Source organism: Ochotona princeps, chromosome 8 (assembly GCF_030435755.1).
Source record: "Ochotona princeps isolate mOchPri1 chromosome 8, mOchPri1.hap1, whole genome shotgun sequence".
In the NCBI taxonomy this organism is placed as follows: Eukaryota; Metazoa; Chordata; class Mammalia; order Lagomorpha; family Ochotonidae; genus Ochotona; species Ochotona princeps.
Genome location: NC_080839.1, coordinates 20,563,774 through 20,587,721, shown reverse-complemented (window position 1 = coordinate 20,587,721; position 23,948 = coordinate 20,563,774). Strand labels below are relative to the sequence as shown.

The 23,948-nt window shown below is 40.6% G+C and overlaps 1 protein-coding gene across 2 annotated transcripts in view; it reads left to right on the top strand.

Moving 5' to 3' along the window:
• The window catches only part of CTNNA2 (catenin alpha 2), a 1,134,503-nt gene that overhangs the window by 733,950 nt on the left and 376,605 nt on the right, over positions 1 to 23,948 (top strand). The gene's annotated exons all lie outside the window — the stretch shown is intronic.

Here is a 23,948-nt window from a genome sequence, read left to right as displayed (position 1 = left end):
ACAATGTTTTTGAAGCATCTTCAAAATGTAATTATAAATAAATACATTAAAATATAATATGTAATAATGTAGAAGCCAGACATCTTCACTTTCAAATTGAAAAAACACCTTATATTGGCTCCATTTATCTCAGAAAGTCATTTAACTGTTTCTTGAATTGGAAGTAATAATGATACTTATGACCTCAGAGCATTGCCATTAGGGCAAGTTTTGAAATGATTAAAATGGGAAAAAGACTCTTTAAAATGTGAGTTTAGAGAACTCTGAGAATGTTAATGATTGGTTCTGCAACGGGAAATTGCAGACCAAAAAAAAGGGGGGGGGTGGATTTTTCATTATATTCTCTGGCCCTGATATATCACCCTGATACCCTGATGAATTCAGTGCAAGGGAGAGGCTGAAGTGTAGATGTTTAAGGAGGAGTTGCAATGGATGAGTGATTCATCAGTCCCTGGATGGTGAGAAGCTGTGCACAATACATCTCAGTTCTGCACTATTCATACGGGTATGTCTTTCCTGAAGCATCCATTCCCTGAGCTGCACTGCAGCTCTGCTCTGGCACTCTGTCAAGGAGAAGCAATAACTGAACAGTGAAGTCAGAGGTTATTGTCCTTGAATACAGAGATGCTCACCATGAGGTCCACACCCTGCAATCATCTCTTTACCAAGTTCAATGTCATTTGCCATCTAACTTTTATCTGTACCCACCCAAAAGCCAAGACAAGCATCCCAAGAGTCAGTAATCCTATCTGTGCTAAATTTCAACACCATTGCATAGAAATAGAGGTTGTTCGCTGCACAAAGTGAAGGTGTATACATAGGCATCAACGTTTATGTTCATGATAACAGATTTTCTAAAGTGTCTTGTTTTAACAGTCTAACAAGAACACTTCTTAACAGATGAGGTTAAAGTAGGGTGCTATACGACCCTGACAACCTCTTAACAGGAGGTCATATGCACAGAGCAGGGGGGGGCACCCCAGAGTGGAGCAGGTGGACAGGAGGAGGCTTGTATCCCAACCCTGAAGACTCGGATCCTCACCAAGGACTATCAGTATGGGCACCAAGGACTACATCCCAACAGACAAGGAGAACACGGGGAATTGGAAAACTCCGAGGTCACCCAGCCCCGTCTGGATCTGCCACATGGGATGGAAGAGGCCCAAATCCTTCCTTGCAGGGTCCAAGGTCATCGGAACAACAGCCAAGAGCCCTGAGGGATCTGCAGAAATAGAAGAACAGCAAACTTCCTTCAGGACTAGGGAGAGGAGCTTCTTCTGGTCCTTACTTAGTTCCAACTTTGGATCCCCACCCTCGCTTGCAATGACCATCAGGGTCGCTCTGGAGACCCCCTGCACCCCCCAAAAAATAGAATAGATAGTCAGAGAAATAAAAGGAAAGCTTAGAATTAATCAGGAAATGATCAGCATGGATCCACATATACCTTACTAGATCGGACACAAAGATTAATTACTTCTCACTAGGAGATGGAAAATTTCTCTGCACACCCCTCCTAAAACTGTTCTGCACCTCAACTGTTGACAAAGGCCTTATTAGAGTTATAAGCCAATTTAGATTATCCTAAAATCTACCAGGTTCAGCAAAATTATGCATCAACACAATAAACAGCTAAATACTAAAATAAAAAGACACGAGACAGCTGAATAGCACCCTATTGCCACTTTAAGATGTATAGCAGCCGGTTCTGTGTACAAACAAAAATTGAAGGGTCAATGAAGTAGTCACAGGATGTGGTTAAGAACTTGCACTGTTATAACGTATTGATTACTCAATACCATGTCAATTAATTTCATAATGTTGTAAATTGTTGTAGATGTTGTGCTGGGACTTCTAATTGATCGGGATGATATTCTGCCAGCTCTGCCTTCCGACCAGAGACGGTCTCCCTAAGAAACTGTTGAATTTATCTGGACAATAAGATGCTTGGTATATGTTTGCAGTAAAAGAATCTTGACTTAGTTTGAACTGTAATACTGCAACAAAGTGGAGGAATCCACCATGGGGGGAGGACACGGGGAGGGGATGGGGGAATCCCAGAGCCTATGAAACTGTGTCACATAATGCAACGTGATAAAAAAAAAGTAGGGTGCTATATAGAAAAACTGATAGGGTTTCTTTCCCCTTGCCTTTGGACCCTTTTACTATTCTTTTACAACTTCTTTTGCTCAGATTGAAGCAAACAGGTATTTCTTAGAAAAACACTTTTTCCAAAAAAAAAAATTTTTTTTTTTTTGGAAAGGAAGGAAAAAAGGAGAGAGGGAAGAGAAAGTAGGGAGAAGAGAGAGATGCACTATTTCACTTCCAAAATGGCCCAATGAACTGAGTGAATCCAATGCCAGGAGCTAAGGACTTCTGGGTCTCCTACATGAACTCAGAGGCCCACGGGCTTTGGCCGTCCTCCACTGCTTTCCCAGGCCATTAGCACGGAAACCAGAAGGGGAGCAGCTGGGACATGAACTGACACCCAGTGGAATGCCAGCTCAGCAAGCAAAGGCTTATCCTAATAGGCCACTGTGTCTGCCCCTAAAGAAATCTTACAGTTAAAAATCTTCCGAGAAAAAATAACTTTTAGCTTTTGGGGTCTGGATTTTCAATAAGTGTAATGACCTCTTATTTGTTGTAGCTACTTGTAAAAAGAAACCCATTTTAAAGTGAATTAGTGAAATTGACATTCTATGATTTGATTATTACTACTATACCTTGTATATATTCCTATGGAACAGTGGTCTTTTTTTTTAAGATTTTTTTCTTCCTTTTTTTTTTTATCATCTTACATAGTTTATTAGAGTACAAAGGGTCAAGGGCTACAGGAAAGTGGGTAAGACGATTGTTTCCACACTAATATCATCATTTTTTTTCTAGTGGGGTCAGGGGAGAAACAAAGGGAGAAACCCTACCCAGCCTCCTAACCATCCTAGGTCCCCAATGTAGGGCATGCTCCGAGGTCTGCTCAAGCAGTTTTGATAGTTCAACAGTTCTGAATTGCTGCCAATCTTGCCGTTCCAAGCATGATTAAATCTGTTCAGAATCTACTGGCTGACATAGTCTCTTCATGGTTGGAGTTCTGAGATCAGATCAGCAGTTCAGTTGGAGGGATCTCCAAAGAATCTTCATCTGAGGTGATCCCAGACCCGATTCTTGTGTGTGCCTGCCAGTACAGGGTCCGGCACCGTCCACTACCCCAATCAACTTATGCACATGCTGGTCATTGCAATTGCTGGGTCAGTTCTGTTTCCAGCCCTGTCTTCCATGCAAACCGATGGGTGTTGCAGTCCAGCCCAATTTTGCCCACTTCATACTTGGCCCTCACGCAAACCAGTAGGAGCTGCAGCCTAGTTGGGGCGACTCCCCATAAACCCCACCAGGCCTGCCCCATACCCTGGTTCCCATGCTTGCCAGTATGTACAGCAGACTTGTTCAGTCTGTTCCACATCCCATTTAGTTCTCGTACATTTCAATGGGCATTGAAGCCTAGTTTGACCCAATGAATCCTACTATCCAGCCCACACACATACTGGCAGGTGACTTTCTGTCTAGCCACCCCTGCCCCTGTCTTGGTTTTCATGCTCTCCAGTGGGAGTGGTAACCTAAGATGGAGGTGCCCACTATTTCCCTCCTAGGCCACTCCCACTCCCTGATTATGCACTCTCCAGGTGGTTCTGGAGTTTAACTTGACAGATTTAGCCCCCAGCGCCAGCCTGTGCCAGCTGATGCTGTGGCAAAGCCCAACTAACCCTCACCCACTTTAATTTTTGCTTGCACCAGTCAGAACAGTCAGCCCATCCTGTCTTTTCCCTGATCTAGCTCACATGAGACCCTCAGGTGTTGTAGCCCTGCCTGGTCTGGTCTGCCCCCATTCCAACTCAGGCTCTCTAGTGGGAGTGGTTGTCCAGCAGCGGAGTTCACATTCCCCCTGCTGGCTTTTCCCCCTCTATCCCTGGTTCTCACATGTGCTGGTTAGGCACTGCAGCCACATCTGGTACAGCTCACCTCACCTTGGCATTCAGTGATGTGTATTGGTTTTTGTCGCAACCGAACCTGACCCAACGCACACTCTGTTCTGGTACTCAGATTCGCCAGCGGGTGATGTGAACTGGTTCAACCTGGTCTGCCCCCGACCTATGCCAAATGTATGCTGGTGGGTATCTTTCTCTGGCCTTGTCTGGGTTGCTCACGATATATATCATGGTTCTTGTGTTCACCTGCAGTATGCTAGATCTTGCACATCCTGGTGGGTCCATGGGCCAGTCCTACTTAGTCCACCTCCTGTCCTGGTGGGAACAGTGGCCTTTTCTTGCTGGCCTTCAGTCCATTCTGGTTCTTACTGTCGGATGTTTCAGTCCAGCCAAAGCTCGTCCATACCCAGACACTGCTCACACATGGCTCAGTAGGGGCAGAGACCTACCCTACTCTGTCCTAATCTACCCAGGTTCTCCAAAACACCAGATGGTGCTGATCTGTAGCCTGGTTAGGTATACCCAGCCACAGTTCACACTTGTGCCAAGGGAGATTGCAGCCATATCCAGATCAGATCGCACCCCCACTCCAGCCCTCACACTCTCCCATGGGAACCCCAACCCAGCAAGGGTGTACTCTCACAGCTCCCCAGTTGAGCCTATTCCCAGTGGTTGCTCTGACCCATTTGGCTTAGCCCCTTACCTGTCTCACCTTTTGCATTGATGTTGTGGCTAGTATTCCTGGCTTATTCAGACCAGTCGGTGTAAGAACCTAGTTCAACATGACCTGTGCTCCATCCTGATTTCTGTTCTTCCTTGAGTTGAGGTTTGCTCGGCCCTGCCTGGTCTGCCCCGTTCCAGTTGCAGCTCGGTCCACCCCGCATTCTATTTTAGGATGCACCTTCAAGTGCTGCTGACTTGACCTGCCCAGACTGTTGTCAGTTCCTTAACCATACGTGATGGCAGGTTCCATGGTCACACCTAGCTCAGCCCATCATCACCCCAGCTCACAAGCTAACCAGTGGGACTTGTATTTACACAGGGTTGGGCCCACACTTCCCCCAGAGAATCTACCCTGGATCTGGTTCTCCATATGCTGGTTAGTGTCCTGACCTGCCAAGTGTGACCCGTTCACTGTTCTACCACCCAGTCAGGTACTGGTATCTGCCAGACAGGCCCCCATTCATAGCTTTCGTGTGGACTGGTGTGTGGCAATCAGTGATGCTCTACACCAACAGCCCATTTCGGAATTCCCATGTGGGCTGGTGAATCAGTCTGGCCCAAATAAATCTTATGGACTCTTCCCTCTAACCATCAGGTCTCAGTCCCCGTACTTGCCAGAAAGTTCTGTGACCCCATTGCTGGGAATCACCTAGAATTCATCCCTTACCTACACTCACACTGGCCTTATCCCTAAGCAGCAATTTGCATATCCTAAAAACCCCAGAGCTTGCTGCTGGGCGGCCACTTGGTGCACTGGCCACCCAGACTTAGGACTCGGTCACTGCCTGGCAGCAGGGACTTTGGCCTGAGTCCCCAGCTTTGGGTCCAGCGTGGCTGTGGCACCCCCCACAGCTGTCACACTGCAGGGGGCTCCTTTTGCCCCAACCCACGGCCAGACACTGGTCTTTCATTTTTTGCTTATTCAACACTAGATTCAGCTGAGCATTAAAACTGTGATTATAAAATAAATTCAAAGTATGTAATCAAAACAATTTCAAACAAGTAAGTGGGGAGGAAAGTATGTTCTTAGAATTGTATCTATAAAATACTTAAATGTAATCTCCATATTAATATTCAGAATTTGGTTTTCAGCAGTGTCTGGATCCTGGGTAGCAGTTGTGCACAACACAATGCAGATTGGATTGGCCCACTTTGGGGTGTTTCCTACATCAGACATCATTCCTAACATTGGTCATATTTATTTCACTGCTCAATGAATGTCAGAATTTTCAGAAAGTACAAGCAAAGTGTCAGAGCAAGAGGGAGATGGCACTGCACTGAGGAACATCTACAAAGTTCAACCTGCCACAGTGCATTTGGTCTTCCTGGGATCAAGTGCTTGACCAGTGGCCTGATCCTGTGCAGTGCTGTGGGAAGTCCTGTGAGCCCTGAGCTGCCTCAGCCGCTCCTCCACTGTGCATCCTTCTTCAAAGGGCCTTCCCTGGGCTTCTGCTTTACAGAGGGCTAGAAAACACTTAGGAATTTCTAGCTCTTACTCTGTGCCTGGTGCCTCAGCATCATACAAGATTTTGTGATGTTGAAAATAGGAATGTCAGGCTTCATTTCTTGGTTCTTCAAATAATTTACTGCATATATTAGCTAACTTGAAGACACCGCAGTGAAATAACTGAGGCAGTTAACTTACAAAGACAATAAGTTTACTTAACTCACAGTTTGGGAGGTTCAGTGTCCAAGAATGGGCAAGCCCACTGGTTTGGTCATGAGTGGGGGTGGCACATGGCTCACTTCATGGTACTGGTACTTGTGTGCAAAAGGGCTTGCATCACCAAACAGAGGTTGGAGCTGAAGACCAAGACCCACAGCCTTCTCTAAGAGCCCATCCTCAGTGACTTAAGAATCTCCCACTGGACACCATCTCTTAAAGGGTCCACAACCCCTCTGTGATGCCCTCCTGGTGACCAACCCTTTTATCCTAGGCCTTTGAGGGACTCTGAAACCATTTATCTCGACCACAGTAGTATTTAATAATGCAAGCAGGAATGACTTTTCTTTGTTAACATTTCCCATACATTGCAGAGCTGATAGGAACCATAAGTGAGATTATCTTTTGCAAATATGTTGAAAACGAAATGGCATGATCTTGGATGCTGGTAGAAATGTGTGACTGATAAGCATATAAACAACTATCTGTTTGTATGCCCTTCTATGTTTCAGGTATTTTGTTTTCACACTGTATCTCTTTTAAAGTCACAATAACCCAAAGAGCTTACTACCAGTATTTTGTTTCATTTGTCCCCCACGTCAATAGGAGACTTCTAATAATTAAACACTTTCTGAGTCTTCAAGTTATGTTACCAATCCAGTATTAAAATATTGGCTCACCTGAGCCCATATCACTGTTACTCCTGAACAATGCAGTAATGAAATAAATGGTGACCAGAATGGCTAATGTTCTTCTGTTAATATGCCAGTAAATTAATATGGTAGACTATTCATCAGTTGGTGTATATTTTTAACAAGTTGTTTATGGAACCATTGCACTGTGCCTCAATTTCAATATCCATCATATCTTACATATTGTGTCTAGGGCTCTGACTTCACCTGAAGGCTCTGCAATAGATTGACATAATAAGGTCTATTCTAATTACAAAATGCTAGGAAAAATGTTTGCACAAAGCGAAGGTTGTGTTTGTGGATTTCCACTAATTGAAGGAACCTTGTTCCACATTTATTTCTTCTGTTATTTTCCACCACAGAGCTTTAAAATAACAGCTATGATTTTATGCACATAAACCAACAGATTTAAAGTGGGAACTGTAAGATTCATAGAAGGACTAGAGGTTGGGAAATGATTTTCAGGCTCTCAGAGCAAGAAAATTGTATCAAGAATGCAGGATAGCAAAGAGCAGGATCCACAATCTATCACATGTTGCCCAAAACTCCATTTGTTTCTTTAATGATACTACAAAGAGTTAACAAAGGAGTTTTCACTGATACTGATAATTGAATTAAGTAGTTGAGGACATATGGATGACTTTTAAATTGTCCCTTTTTTAATGACAACTGAACCAGTTCTTCTAAAACATTGAGTAAAAGCCGTTACCTTCCCTGTCCAGTGCAGTGGATGGTGTGTTTGGTGAGGTTGGCAGTGTAGGAGCTTCTTTCAGAGCTGATGGTATCAACTACAGTCAGATTTTGCACAGTTCTAAGCATGTGAAAGGCTTACTTTTTGAACTTTGTGTGAATTGCTGGTTTTATGTTAATTGTTCAGGGCAGGATGCAGTATTCGCTTCTTGGCTCATACATAAATGTGGATCTCCTCAGATGACACATGTGCCTACAGAGTTAGCAGGAAATTTAGATAACTATTTGCTACCTTGATTTTTCTTTCACAGCAAGTGCCAGTTCAGGTTTTGCTGGTCAAACACACCTTGTAATGGGTTTTGATAGTTTAACTCCCAGGAATGGCTTGGTTACAGAACCCCATAAAAGTTTATTGACTTCTGCTTGCTGGCTTAGGTTATAGGTTAGAATATACCTCAGGAATTAGCTTCATCCAGTTAAATGACTTCATTACAGAGCAGTTTGCGTGTTCTCAAGTACTTCTGAATATATTATTAATACCAGCTTGTAGCTATGTTAAGTTGTTTCTGTGGAATATGAGAAGTGGGCTGTTCTTGTTTAAATGGCAAAAAAAAGTTACTGAAACAGAACCCTATAGTTTTTAGGTGATTTGGACTATCACTGCTAATATGACCAGAGCTAATAATTTGAATATTCTTATAGCCAACTCCAGTGCTATAAAGAGATCATTAGATTAGCCACTGTTTTTCCTAAGGATAAATAGCGATTTGAAAATTGTTTTATGGTTAACATAAAACTAAAAGCAATAGAAGTTGATGAATATTTATTCCCATTTCTTAGTCTGTATCCAACATTAAAGGATCTTTATTTTCTCCTTATTCTAAAATATGGTGCTTTAGGAGGACTATTAACTCACCCATGATACCCTGACACTATTATTAAATAGAACTAATGACTTCTGTGTACAACTGATAAATATTGTGACATCTGCGAAGTTGACTACTACCGATTCTGTTAGTGCATTGGAGTCTTCACCTGCTTTACAAAAGTGTGTTAGAAGGGGACACTGTAATACAACAGATTATGCTGCTTTTTTAGGTTGCCCACATCTCACATGGGAGTACCTGGGATTAAGTTTCCATTCTGCTGCCAATCCACCTTACTCATAGGGTGAACCCTGGGAGGCAGGAGGTGATGGCTCCATACTTTAGTCCCCACCACTCACATGGGAGACACGGTGGAATTCCTGGCTTTTGCCACTAACCTTCCTCAGGTTGTTAGGGGTATTTGGTGAGTAAATCAGCAAATAAAACAGCCTTCTGTCTCTCTCTCTCTCGCTCTCTCGCTCTCTCTCTGGTTCTGTCTAAAAATAAATAAAACTAAATTTAAAAGGGATTTATAATTGATTTAGATAAAGTAAAATCAATATTTTTAATCATAAACCTGATAATTCCAGAAAAAATATTGGAAAGAGTACTAATTTACCCATGATCCTACCACCCAGTGAGAGCTACTACTGATATTTGATGCATGATCATATATAAGTATATGGATCTCTCATTTGTGCTAACTATATAAAACATTTAGAAAATACTCTGATTTCTTTATTCTTCCCCAAATGTACTAGTCATGAAGAATTCTATTCTAAAGGTTAATTGCCAGTTTCCTGTGGTTAGTCATACAGGTGGCTTCCATGATGGCATTGTTGTATCAATGCTTTTATACTCTGTGTGTGTGTGTGTGTGTGTGTGTGTGTGTGTGTGTGTACTACCATTTTGAGGTTATTTTCTAAGGACAGCTTCTTAAAAATGGAATTCTAGGCACATTTTTGTGGAAGGGGAGATGTAAGTGAGCAGATGAAAAACTGCGAGTTACAAATAAGCAAATCAATCTTTAAAATAATTATCAATGAGGAACTTCTACATATGTTCAAATTCTAAGGTGAAGTGTGCCTATTCTTTCCATAGCAATGATATTGATAAATTCTTAAGTTAAAAATAATGATAATATGGCAGATCGATTTTCAGTTCCCTTAGCACACTCCATACTGATTTCTTCAGTGGTTTTACCAGCTTAGCGCCCCCCCCCACCAGTGAGGAAGAGTACATTTCTTCCCACATCCATATCAGCAGTTGTAGGTAGAGTTCTGAATTTGGGCCAGTCTCTCTGAAGTTAGGTGGAACCTTGGTGTGGTACCATTTGACCCAGCTATCCTACTTTTGGAAATATGTCCAAAGGAAATGAAATCTGCATATGCAAAAGGCATCTTTAATCCTATATTTACAACTGCACAATCTACAATAACAAAGATATGGGAACAACTCAGCTGTCTATCAAAAGAGAACATAAAGAAACTGTGGTACATTTACTGCATGGAATACTACTCAGCCATTAAAAATGAAATCCTACCATTTGCGACCAAATAGTCCCAACTAGAGGCCATGGTGCTCAGTGAAATATATCAATCACAAAAGGAAAAATATCATATAAGGCAACCTTCATGCAAAATATAAGATTGACAGCTCTTTCAATTCTGTTTTTGGTACATCTCATGGGTTTTTATTTTTATTTTTATTTTCATTTCTTCAAAATACTTCCTTTTTTTTTTGTTAAATTCTTCACTGACTCATGGATCATACAATAACATCATTTTCCTTAAGAAGGTTCTTTTTTCTTTTTCATTTCTTCAGTGACACATGGTCATTTAGTAGCATGTTATTTAACTTTATGTTGTAAATTTTCTGTTTTTCTTTTTGTTGTTGATTTTGTTTTACAGCTTTTTATTAAGGGGATGTATAAAACTGTGTAATAGAGATTATCGTATCCAAATGTGAGGTCACAATGCACTATCCATCTCTGTTTCCAAATCAAAGCTGGACTTCCAATGAAACTGTCAAATATATCTTGATAATAGGATGATGGACGCTGCCATACTTAGAATGTCAGGATAAACTTAAATAGCAGAACGATGGATTTACAACTTTTCTGAAGGACTATATCATTGTAGTAAAATAGGAGAAATCAGTCAGGGGAGGAGGTGAGGGGAAATCCCAGAGCCTTTGAAACTGTATCATATAATGAATTAATTAATACAAAAGAAAAGAAATTTAAAACTAGTGATAACAGCTAGCACAATTACTAGCCCGACTTGAATTAATTAACTTAACCCTAAGAAATGAAAGTTCTTTGGACTAATTTTAAAACATTCCTTCAAGCAAGTGTAAGTGTATATGTATGAAGGGGAAAGCAGATGTAGTGGAAATGGTATGTAGTATTTAATGAGTTTTTTGGTCTTATTGGGTTCTTATTGATATGCATTTATTTTCTGTATTACTTGATAGGTTAATGAGGAGAGTAGAATCTATACATCCACAGATATTAGTATTTTATTAAAATTATCCTTTGTGCATGAAAAAAAAAATTTGAAGACCAGAAAGATTCAGAAACTTTTGTGTTAAACTGCATGTTAAAACGAGGCCAAAAGTTCAGGCTTCAATATGAGAGCTAATAACCACATGTGACTTAGCTTAAAGTTATAATTTAAATTAAGTGAAGTTTATAATACAGTTCTTTAGTCATTCTAACCACGTAAATATTTGATAGTTGCTTGAATTTAGTGGGCACCATATTGGAGGACAACACGATTATGGAACATTTTCATTATAATGGAAAGTTCTGTCAGATATCTCTGCTTTTTTAGCTTCTAGCATAGTACTTATTCTAGAATGATTCCATTGTACTCTCCATTTAAATTGTTTTCACAGTCTTAGGGTTCCTTCCAGAAGAACCGTGGTGATTGTTACTTCATTTGCAGACCTGTGAAAAGCAATGCATTCCAAAGCCATACTTAGATTTATTAAAGTATCTTGTAATGTCACTGCGTTTAAATAATCCACACTGGATACATAATTACCACTTTAAATCTTTTAATACACATGTCCCTTAATTTTGCATTTTTCTTATATGTATCAATTTGCTCTTGAGCATAAATAATAGAGTGCTTAGCTCATACATATCAATGAGAATCCCCTTTAGAAGTGAAAGACTGCTTGTATAATACCAAGGAATATTTTCGAGAGCATCAAATCCCTTGACAGATGCATATTGCCAGAAGGATTTATTTTCTTCTGCTTGTAGCTAAAATAGCATCAGTTGCATTTTGCTATTTAATGCTATTGGAAGAAAAGGTTATAGGAAAATGATTTACAAGTAGTAATTGCATTCCCCAGCTTACCTATTTCCATAAATATGTCCAAAAATTTAATCTGGATTTGTGTATTCGGCTTAACAGTATCAACATTAGTATCTTCACCAATCTCGTAAAAATGTGATTGCCGTCGATCCAGGTAGAAATGAATCTGGAACTGTTATATCCTGATATTCGTATCTTTTTCCCTTTGATGTTGACTCATTGACAAAACAGGCAACTGTGCAGCGGCAGTAATTTAAGTGGTTATATGCCCACCAATGTCTTCCTCATTACTGGTTTATGTTTGGAATTTGACTAGCAAAATTTTAATTTCCTTATCTTTCATTCTTATTAAAATAAAAATATGTCCTGATGGGGAATGACATTTTACTTAAGACTAAAGGAGTATGTGGTTGTTTAAGTGAAAATCAGGAGAGGAAATTGAAGGTAGTGATCTGGACATTTCACATAGAAAATAAATATATGCAATAGTATGTGTATGGCAGTATCTCTGGAGGCCAGTAAGTATTTCTTACTATGTGAAGCTCATGATGTGTAAATACAACATTGAAAATAAGCTAAGGGGCCAGCACAGTAGCTCAACAGGCTAATTTTTCAGCCTGCAGTGCCAGCATCCCATATGAGCACTAGTTCATGTCTCAGGTGCTCTGTTTCTGCTCCTGCTTCCTGCTGATGCACTGGGAAAGCAACAGAGCGTGACTCAAGTCATTGGGTCCCTGCCCCAGGGAGTGGGCACATGGGAGACCTGGAAGAGGCTTCTGGCTCCTGGCGTTGGATTGGCTCTGTTCCTGCTGTTCCAGCATCTTGGGGAGTGAATCAGCAGATGGAAGATTCTCTCTCTCTCTCTCTCTCTCTCTCTCTCTCTCTGCCTCCCTTCCTCCCTCCTCTCTCTAATGGAAGATCTCTCTCTTTCTCTCTGACTTTCAAATAAATCCTTTCAAATAAAAATAAATAAATATATTTTTAAATGAGCCAAGATAACCAAGAACCACATTAAGGATAGTCTGGAGACATTTTTTGTTTTAAAATTTTGAGAACCTGCTTAGTTTCTTTAGAATGATTAGTCAGCTATCAATCACACATTTTTAAAGATTTATTTTTTTATTTGAGGGAAAATATTACAGAAAGAGAGACAGCAAGAAAGATCTTCCATCTGATGGTTCACTCACCAAATGGCCACAAATGGTCAGAACTGAGCTGATCTGAAGCCAGGAGAAAGAAGCTTCCTCCTGGAACCCAAGTGGGTGCAAAGGACCCAAGAATCCAGGCCATCATCCACTGCCCTGCTAGCACATAAAAACAGAGAGCTGGATCAGCTATCAGCCAGCACCCATATGGGATACTGTGCCAACAGGCACAGGATTAGCCTGCTACACTACCACACAGCCTTCAGATCATGTTTTTTCCTTTCTCTTAGCAGCATTCATTAGTTGTTAAGATTTTAAACAACTAAAATACATTCAGTGTGTGTTCTTAATTTTTTAATGAAAACATGATCTATTTGGTGAATAAGTGATCTAGAAATTTAAGATATGATGATATATTTTTACATCAGAATCATAATATACTATTAGTTCATACAAATGAAAAATATGCAGCAAAAAAACTCAAAGAATAACATTCGATAGAGCTAACAAAAATATACTTTTCTGATCATAGAAATTACTTTTCAACACATTACCCAGTGGTCTGAACTTTATGTATGTACAATATAAATCATCGATTTGATTTAATCACTAAGTGTAGAGTACTGTAGTAACAAAACATTTGTAAGGCTTTGAAGCTTTATAGATAGGAAGCAGTTATACATGATTTTAGGCCTGAATCCCTGTGCAGTTTGTCCAGCAATAGCATGGAAAATAGGCTGGACACAGGTAATACTCAGGGCCAAGATACCTTCCAGATAGGAAAGTGTTGGCAAAATTAATACAGGGACTTTCAAATGTCAAAATAAAGATAGTGACCGTGATACCAGATGTGGGAAAGTACACAAGGTTTCTGAAGACACTGAGAAATTTCTCAGGCTTCCGTATTTATCTGTTTCAAAGTAAATGATTTAATGTCAGATCCTTAAGCTGTTTCCCAAACTTGAGATGGGACACAGAACACTCCTTGTCTGTTCATTGCACTTACTTTCCCTGCTGCTCTTATATCAATTCTTCAGCACATTTTTTTTACATATGTTGTATATTGTTACCAAACTTTATTCATATTCCAATACCTTCGCTGTAAGTTTTAATTATCTTCCTTTTTTGTCCTCTATGAATACAAATGATAACCGCGATTTGATGACTTGAAGAAGTGTTTCTAAATCTGACCAATCACCTGCAAACTTTCCAAAAATTAGTACATTGTCAGATGTGGAGCTTCTTGGTTCTAGAATATGCTCTGGGAAGTTATAGTTTGTTTTTCATTTCAGCTGACTGCGGTGGACAGTCAGGTGTGTTAAATGTTGGGTAGTTTCTAATTCTGACTTTGGGTCTCCTGTGAGTCTATGGTCATATCGAACTGCTTAACCTTCAGGATCCCAACTTCCCAATTTAAGAAATTACAGTTTTAATATCTGGGGTTCACATCAGTTATGCAATTTGCCCAAGTAAGTTGCTTCCTGGGTCTTATTTAGTCCTGCATCTTGAGATGAGAGCCTGAATGTGTCACCTTGCCATTTCTCACAGTGGTGCTCCCTTCACTTCCCTGTCATGGAGTCCTCTTGTCTGGGGAGTCTCCGTGTGAGGAGGCTATGTGGGCAGACAGAGAGCTCTTGGGCGATGCCACTGCCTACAGGGACGTGTGGCCCAGAGTTCTGTGTGGAGCACCAGATGGTAGTAGGTGGATCAGGGGTTGGGGAAGGACACTCCTGAGAAGCCTGTGGGACAGCATCAGCTGTGCCCTTGCTTCTTGCCAGCTTTTCACCCACATTGCCTTTTAGATGCCTGAGCCATGTCTCAGGTGTGGTGCAAGCTTATTGATTACTTACACAATTTGATAATGCCCTGATCTTCGATGGTGACCTAGAGGGAGTTTTGTTATGTTGCTCTGGCAGCAAGTTGCTAAGTGTTTAACCACATGGATACAAGGTAATGGGATGCCAGCCTTTTACAACTGAATTTTATCTGTTCTTGCCTTCTTGGCTATACTTTATGAGAATCACATGGTAGAGCCTCCGGTACTGAACTGGACTAGAAGGAGATCCAAGAAAAGGAGCCGTTACCCAGAATGAGAAAGCTGGTGACTTAACTTTCCAATCTTAACATGTGCTCCAAGAGGACAGGCACGTCTCCATGTGCTCTGGGCGGTGAGCCTCCAGAGCAGCCCCTAGGATTATGCAATGGCCCAGATGCCTATAGGAACCCCTGTATGGGAGGGATATCCTCTTTTGCAATTAGGATGATGTCAGTTTCAAGGGGACTTTTGAAATTTCATTGAAAAAAAAAATTAAATCGTGTATTTGGGTGCCTACTTTTTTGAAATTCATGAATGGTTTTTCATAAAATTCATTTTCTGTGAGTATTTTGAAGTACTCTGATATGTACCATTCCTAAGGGGCCTGAGGAAGAGTCATTTCATATGCTGTGTGGATCCAGTGGGAACCCTGGCTATGAGAGTCCTGTAGCTGGCTCCACAGTCCTGCGTAGACATCCCGCTAGATGACTCTGAACAACAGCCTGAAGCTTTCACACGTACTCCTGGATTGCTCCTCCAGGAATCAATGTCCCATCTCTCACTCATCCTCACTTCCCACATCAGAGGACATGCAGTCCTCAGAATACACAAAACATAAGGAAGGGATATCTTAATCTGTTAGGTCCATGAGCAGCATTCAAAGACTGTGATAGATTCAGGGTGATGAAAAAAGGAAATAGGGAGTGAAATGTGAAAAGGATGGTGAGGGGTGTTAGGTTTGAAGGCTTAGTTCAAGCAAAGGGGTTAATTAGGGGAGAGAGTCTGATCATTTCCACCTTGTGGAGTGAATGAATAAAGTGGCTACATAAGGTATACAGCACTGGGCTGGTATACAGCAGAGACTGCTAGAACTTGTACGAGAGTTTGGTAGAGTGGCAGGGTACAAAATTAATGAACAAAAATCAACAGCCATAGTGTATGCGAACAGCCCCAAGATGGAAAAAGATTTAACCAGCAAGATACCATTCAAAATAACAGAGAAAAGTATGAAATATCTGGGAATAAATCTAACCAAAAATGTAGGAGACTTATTTGAAGAAAACCACAAACTACTTAAAAAAGAAATTGAACAAGACCTCAAAAGATGGAGTAACATCCCATGCTCCTGGATAGGTAAAATCAATATCATTAAAATGTCTATACTGCCAAAAGCAATATATACATTCAACGCAATCCCAATCAAATTGCCCAAAACATTCTTCATGGAAGTGGAAACAATGATCCAAAGGTTCATCTGGAAACACAAAAAACCACGGATAGCTAGATCCAGGCAAGTTTTAAAAGCAACAATGTATTTTCTCACAGCTCTGGAGGTTGGGGATTCCATGTCAAGGCATCAGCGTTTGCTATGTTGAGGGCCTTTTTGTTCATCTTCACATGGCAGAAGGCAGAAGGGCAAGTGAGCCAAATGCTACATGAGCCTCTTTTATCAGGGCCTTAATCCCATTCATGAAACAGGAGCCCTCGAAGCCTCATCACTTGTTACAGAGCCCATTCCTTACAGCATCACATTGGCATCTCCTGAAGTTTACAGTGGAATGGGGGGCACACTGATGAACCCAATACCTGAGCTATAATTGAACAAACTTTCTAACCAGCAGCCTAAATGTGTTTTTCCCTGGCCATACCAGTGGATACCCACTGTGTGGCTGGAATCGGGCGACAGCTCTAAGAATTACTCTCTTTCTGCCCCCATGAGTTCACAGCCTCCAGAAGAGCACATTGGATGCCAGTTGCCACCCAGATGTGAAACTAAAATTGGCCAACATAGGCTGGGAAGCTACTGTTAAAATGTAAAACAAAGGAACCTAAAGTAGTCTGCAAAGTGGGAAAAGCTTTCTTAGGGGAAGTGCACTTGAAGAGAGAGCAGTGGAATGCCTAGGTGCCACCTAGGAGAGGAGCCTCCTGTGAGTTGGGAATGTTCCTAGCTGAAAATTGGAGGCTGAGGGAGCAGAGCTTTAGCAAGCATGAGAGTCTAAGAGGCACAGGGTGAGGCAAGATCTCTTGTTTTGTGTTTGCTTTTTTGTTTTGCTTTTGTGAGGAGGATTTCTCCAGAGCAGGCATCCTCAATACTAACAATGTGTTCCTTTCCATATCTCAACCGCTGCTTGAGAGGCTTTCCTGGGGAGACCCAAGTACATGGAAATTGAGGGAGTTGTTTTGAATTCCTTAATTTATTTATGTAAGAGACAGAGAAGGCAGCCAGAGATAATGATCTTTCACCCACAGTTCAGTCTCCAGATGTTTACAGTAACTGGGTCTGGGCCAAGCCGAAGCTAGGAGCCATCACTCAGTCCAGGTCCCACACTGTGGCAGGAGCTCACTTAATTAAGCCATCACTGTTGCCTCCCAGGGTCTGCGTTAACAGGAAGCTGAAATCAGGAATCCAAAGCAAGAATCTCAGACAGGCACTCCAGTGAGGTACACAGGTATCTTAACCACTGTGCTAATTGTCCACCCCCAGAGTATACGTTAAAGTGGCTATACTGCCCACAGGAAATAGGCCAAGCTGTGTGCACAGAGCCCATGTCTTGTCTTGCTTTTCTGGAAATTTCCACCAATCTTGGAGTTGCGTTGGTGACAGCTGCTCTGCAGTCTGTGCTCATGGCAGACACAGCTGAGTTCATAGCCTTTAACCCAGGATGCACGTGCAGTCTGGCACAATTTTAAAGCAAAATTGTATGCTGAAAAATGGAAAGAGAGTAGGCAGCACCTAGACGGTTGTGGAATGCTATCAGATGAATAGATCTCTGCTTCCATTTGCAAACCTGTCCTACATCTATTTCATTTATTTCATTTCATTTGCTATCCACATGTTCCTTTTATTTTTCCAAATGACAAAACCATGGTATGGAGCAGTTTAATGACTTGTCGGAGCTCACTGACCATGCTTTTTACTGTTTTCCATATTGATTTCCATTCAGGAAACAAACTCCAATTCGAGTCCCAGTATTTCATTTTAAACAATTAACAAGATGATTCAAATCAGAAACTCTTGGATAAGAAACCTCAGGAAAATATAGTCTAATTTCTTACACATACCATCTCAACCATTATATAAAGAAAATTTACATTCTCAAGAATAATCTCCATGTACCTTGTAAATTATCCAAAAAATTAATTTCATTCATTACCATTAGGTATATTTATTGTGTTCAGAATCACTGGTATGGAATATGTGTAACAGCTCCTAGAAAGCTAACATTTTAGAATAAAAATAAAAATACATTTCTTCAGTTCTTTTCCATAAACAGGTGACTATTCTAACTAATCTAAAGCCAAAACCTGACATACAGATGCAAAAGCAGTCATAAAGGCAAAATACAGAGGCTCTTTGCCTAGCCTGCAACCCTTTCCTGAAAATCATGACTTTTCAAGAGTAGCTTTAAAATAGTAAGATATGATTAGTGCAGTGCTTAAGCTACAACGTGGGATATCTGCATTCCAAATTGGAGTGTTCAGGTGCTGTTCCCAGCCCACCTCCATGACAATGTTGTGTTCTCTCTTACCCAAGCTGGGCCTGGCGACCTACAGTGTGATACATTGAAGACCTACCATGTTACCTAACTAGTTTAAACCTAAACTACAGATTTCATTTAGTGAAGAATATTATTTGGACAAGATTCAGTCAAAGTTGAGCTGATGTCTTCATGGACTCGTTAATGGTTTGCTCTGACTCGTGTGGCAGTCTTCAGATCACTGTTCCTGCATCTGATAAAATTTGACATAGCAGAAATGGTAGTGTCATTTGCTTGAGTATTACTCTTTTCAACACAGTGCCAACCTTAGACAACTCCATCATAGCTGCTACTGCACGTTTGGAGCTTCAGAGGCAACTTCCTCAAGGAAATACCATTTCCCAATACATTGTTCAGAGCAAAGTGGGAAGGAGATAGTGGTTTTACTTCTACCTGCTATGCAGATTTGTTTTTCTCTTACCATTTTACTGGCATACAGTATACATACCAAGAAATGTACATTGCTATACAGATATATGTAGTTTGAGTTTTTACTCAAAACCGAAACCCAAATGAATAATAATGCATTGCTAGCATCCCAAGAGCCCCCAATATTCCTATTCTATTTCCTTTGTTTTTTTTTTAATGTGGGGAAGAGTGTATCATCACTTACAGGATATTGTATAAAATGATATGTTTATACAACTTTAGTGATCTTTTTATATTAACTACCAAAAATAAGAGAAACCATGTGACATTAGTCTTTCAGGGTCTGCTTATTTCATTTAGCATAACAATCTCCAGTTGCATTCATTTTGCTGCAAATGTCAGGGTTTGATTGATTTTTTTGTGACTAAATAATATTTCATCATACATTCATACCATATTTTCTTTAGCTGAACATTGGTGATAGGCACCTATAGCAATCCGTACTTCAGTGATTATGCATTCAGCTACTATAAACATAAGGAAGGGTACAGGAAATCATTTCATAAGCTGATTTCATTTGCCTGTAATGTATTCCCAAAAGTACTGTTACCTTTGGGTGATGTTAGAGCTGGGTTGTTTCTACAGGATATCCAAATTAAATACTATAAGGTCAGTGTTGTTGTGTAGTGGGTAGAGCCACTGCATATGACACTGGCATCCCATATGAACAGCAGTTCAATTTCCAGCTGCTCCACATGAAAATCTCCCTTCTAATTCACCTTGTAAAGCATCATAAAAATAGCCCAAGCGCTTGAGCCCTTGCACCCAGCTTGTACACTCAGAAGGAATTCCAGGCTCCTGGCTTCAGTCTGGCAGTGCCTTGGCAGTTGCAACCATTTGGGGGATGAGCCATCAGATGGAAGATATTTTGATATTTCTCTCTCTCTCTCTCTCTCTCTCTCTCTCTCTTTGCCTCTCCCTCTCCCCCTCTCTGTCTTTCTGTCTCTCCTCCCTCTGCCTCCCCTCACGCCCTGTATCTGTGCCATTCAAATAAACACACTAAATTTTGGGCCAGCACTGTAATATATTGTGCCAAACCCCTGCCTGCAGTGTTGGTATTCCATATGGACACCAGTTCAGGTCCCAGCTGCTCCACTTCCAGCCAGCTCCCTACTAATGTGACTGTGGGAAAACAGCAAAGGGTAGGTCAAGGCCTTGGGTTTCTACACCCCTGTGGGAGATGCGCAAGGAGCTCTTGGTTTTGGCCCAGTTTTGGCCATTAGAGCTACTTGAGAGTGAACCAACAGTTGGAAGACTTCTCTCACTCTGTCTCTCCTTCTTTCTTTGTAAACCTGCCTTTCAAATAAAAATAAATGAGTAAATACTCCTTCAAATAAACAGACTAAATTTTAAAAACTAAAAATAAGTACTAGCTTTCTCATGTATTCAGTTACTTGTTTCTGAGGTTTTGACAATTTGAGAATAAGAGTGAGTGTATGAGTGACAAAGAAAGATGTATGGAAGCTACTACCAAAGAAGTTGCCCTTCTGTCTCCCCCTCCCCTAGTCCCCACCAAGAAAACATGATCCCACTCCATCCTACAGTGTGTGATGCCTGCTACTAGGGAGGACTGTTTCGATATAAGTAGAGTGACAAAGGGGGATCTCTAGGAAGTAAGTTTGTATCTAACTGCATATAGAGCCTTTCTATTTTGGCTCTTGTAAAATTGAGGAAATAATTGTAAGATATCAAATGGCAGTGTTAGGAATGAGATGTGTGTGTGTGTTTGTGTGTGTGTGTGAGCACACACACACTTTCACTGAGCTCAGATATTTCTGGATGCTTAGTTCCAGTCACATAATGTAGTGGATGAGAGAAAGGATCACATAACATCAAGTCAGAAAAAAAGGGGGGAGGAGGAAGGATCAGATAATCACAGATTACACCACACTTGGCAAATCTCTGTACCTGAGTCTTTTAGTGAATGTTCTGTGCTTTGAGAATGCAATAATACTCCCTTTAGGTTCTGCTGAGACATGGAATTTTTGAAATAGAGCTAATTGAACATCATCAGCAAATAGCATGCTGATACATAATTACTTATAATTACTACAGTACATCATTTAAAAAACATTTCGCAACTGCTTTTCTTTCTTTTGTCAAGGTATTATTCATACCTATGTAAATAACAGTTCCATGAACTTTCTTTAAAAATCCATTGATTCTAACAAAGTATTTGACACATGTAACTGTCACTCTGACAATAATGTAGGAACGCCCAGCTCAGGGTTTCTGGAAATTCACTCCAGGGGTGGAAGACAAACAAAAATCCTATTCCATCTGTTAGCCAACTGCGTGCACCAAGTCATTTGTAACTCAATTAGAGTTGGCTACATTTTTTAAAATGGGCCTTCTAAGAGATGGAAATTTCTTTTAAATCCCTCAAATATTTACAAATTTTGGTTTTAGAACCTGTGGAGTCTAGGCTGTTAGGTATGCAGAAGTTAGGAATTGATCCCAAAGAGAAAAGGGAATTTCAAAACTGTTCTTTCATTCTGTTCTCTCTGAACCCCTTCTTTAATTCCGACTTTTCCCACTTTTCTTAGCACAGTAGTTACTTTGATCATCTCTCCTTGTATCAGACACACTCCTGCCTCAGTAACTTTGTAATAGTCTATCTGTGTAGAAGGTAATCTGCATAGTTTGTTCCTTTGAATCCTTCACAATTTCATTCAGATGTCTTATTCACAGTAACTGCAGCTGTACATGGCATATTTATTGACTTCACTCTATCATTTCCTTGTTAAATCTTAATATTTCATGTTATTTCTACTGGCACAAAAGTTCTGTGATGATGTCAGGCTTTGTGTCATTGTTTTTGATTATTTTGGTTATCTGTGTATCCCTGAGGTTTAGTACCTGGCACATGAAAAGTACTGCATAAATGTTTTTCTGAGTGATTATTTTAATCCTTTGCTCTGTGGCACTGCCGTTATTGATGTGGTGGGTGAACCTGCTGCTTAAGATGCTGGAATCTCATTTCAAAGCACTGATGTCAGAAGCTCTACTTCTGTTCCAGCTCCGTGCTAATGTACTTGGCAAAGCAGCAGAAGATGGTTCAATTGCTGGGTCCCTTCTCCCCACATGAGTGACCCAAATGGAGCTCTTGGCTCCTGGACTTGCCTTGTATCAGCCCTGGTCATTGCAGCCATTTGAAGAGTGAACCAGTGAATGAAAAATTTCTGGCACTCTCTCTCTTTCAATGAAGAAAGAAAGACAGATTTTAACAATAAATCGTTATATGAATTCATTACTTGTTGACGGTTGGCAAATCTTTAGGGAATGGACTTATGGCAGGTTAGCTGTGATAGCAGATTCGCTTTTAATGCATGTATGTCTTGTGGGACACAGGGCAATATTTTCACACATACACAGAGCATGACCTGACCAAGCCAAGCAATGAACATCCATGCCTTCCTGCCCATTCTCCACATTTAACGTTTATTGATTCCTGCCCTGCAGCTTTTCATATAGCATGTAGTCAATCATTGTGAAATGTCATCTTTCTACTGTGCTGCAGAACACAAAACCTAATACTTCTGTCTGACAGACTTGATACCTGTTATTCATCTGCCTTCTATCCCCTCCTCTCTACCTGTCCCAGCCTCCAGTACTCAGCAGTTTAAATTCAGATTGAGTTAAGTGTTATAAAACCTTCACATATGAGACAGAGAACATGCAGTATTTGCCTGTCAGCACCTGGGTCATTTCATTGAATATGAAGGACAGAGTCACATTTTACAGAACATGCAGGAGTTAGTGGTAGGATATAGAAAAGGCCAAAATGACAGGGGACAGCTGGACAGGCAGGTCACTATGAGTCTTCTGGGTACCTTGAATGACACTTTGCAGTTTGGTCAAGGGCTGCCTTTTTATAAAATTAAATTCCAGAGTATTCCTTTGTCTCATCAATCTGGAAATGATACATCACACATCAATTGTCCCCACTCTGGGGCTCCCAAATGATTACCTGGATCTGAGAAGATGTTAAGTTTATTGAAGCTCCAATTTGCTGTGAATTAAGAGGATTATTTCCACATGGAAATATGGCAACCTGTCTTCCTACCATATTTTCTCTCTCTCTCCTCTTCTGCCCTGTTCTCTATCTTTGTATCTTAGGCCCCATCCAATATTGTTGCATGAAAGAGCCTCCTAAGAAGCTAATCAAGCCATGTCATTGTTTTCATTGTTGGGTATAGCATGTCCCTCCCCATGCTTATTGGTCCTTGTTTTCCTTCACTGTTTGCTCCTGCCTGGCTAGACTGAACCTTGGTACGTGTTTTCAACTTTCAGCTCCCTAGTATGGACTCCGATGCGTAGAGCGCTTTCTAGCTCTCTGATGTATTTCCCACCACCTGAAATTTATTGCCCCTCCCCCACCTGAAATTTCATAAAATCACAATTATTTGTTGACATGTCACTCTCCTCCAGCACATTGGAAAGGTAATATTTCCCAATATTGTAACTTTGCCAGCACATCTAAATGAGTAATAAATGTACATTAATAATTTTCAAAGGTTCAAAAAATCTATTCTTACTCTTGAACATACAAGAATATTTCAGAAAATTGAAACTAAATGTTAAGATTATTTTTATGCAAAAACTGGAAATTCATGCTTATTTTTTTTCAGATTTTACATATTATTCATTAATTGCTGGAGGATGCCCCAGGTAGTTCAGTGAAGACACTGGCTTTACTTTTGATGGTTTACAAGAACCTCCCCCAAGCAAAACCTCATTGCCTCTTGTTTGTGTATCAGTGCGTTGGTTAGACTCTGTCCCAAAGCTAAAAGGAAAAAGCGTTTTTCTAACAGATGCTCTTGTGTTGATGAGACCAAAAGGAAAGATGGTTATTAACCTGCT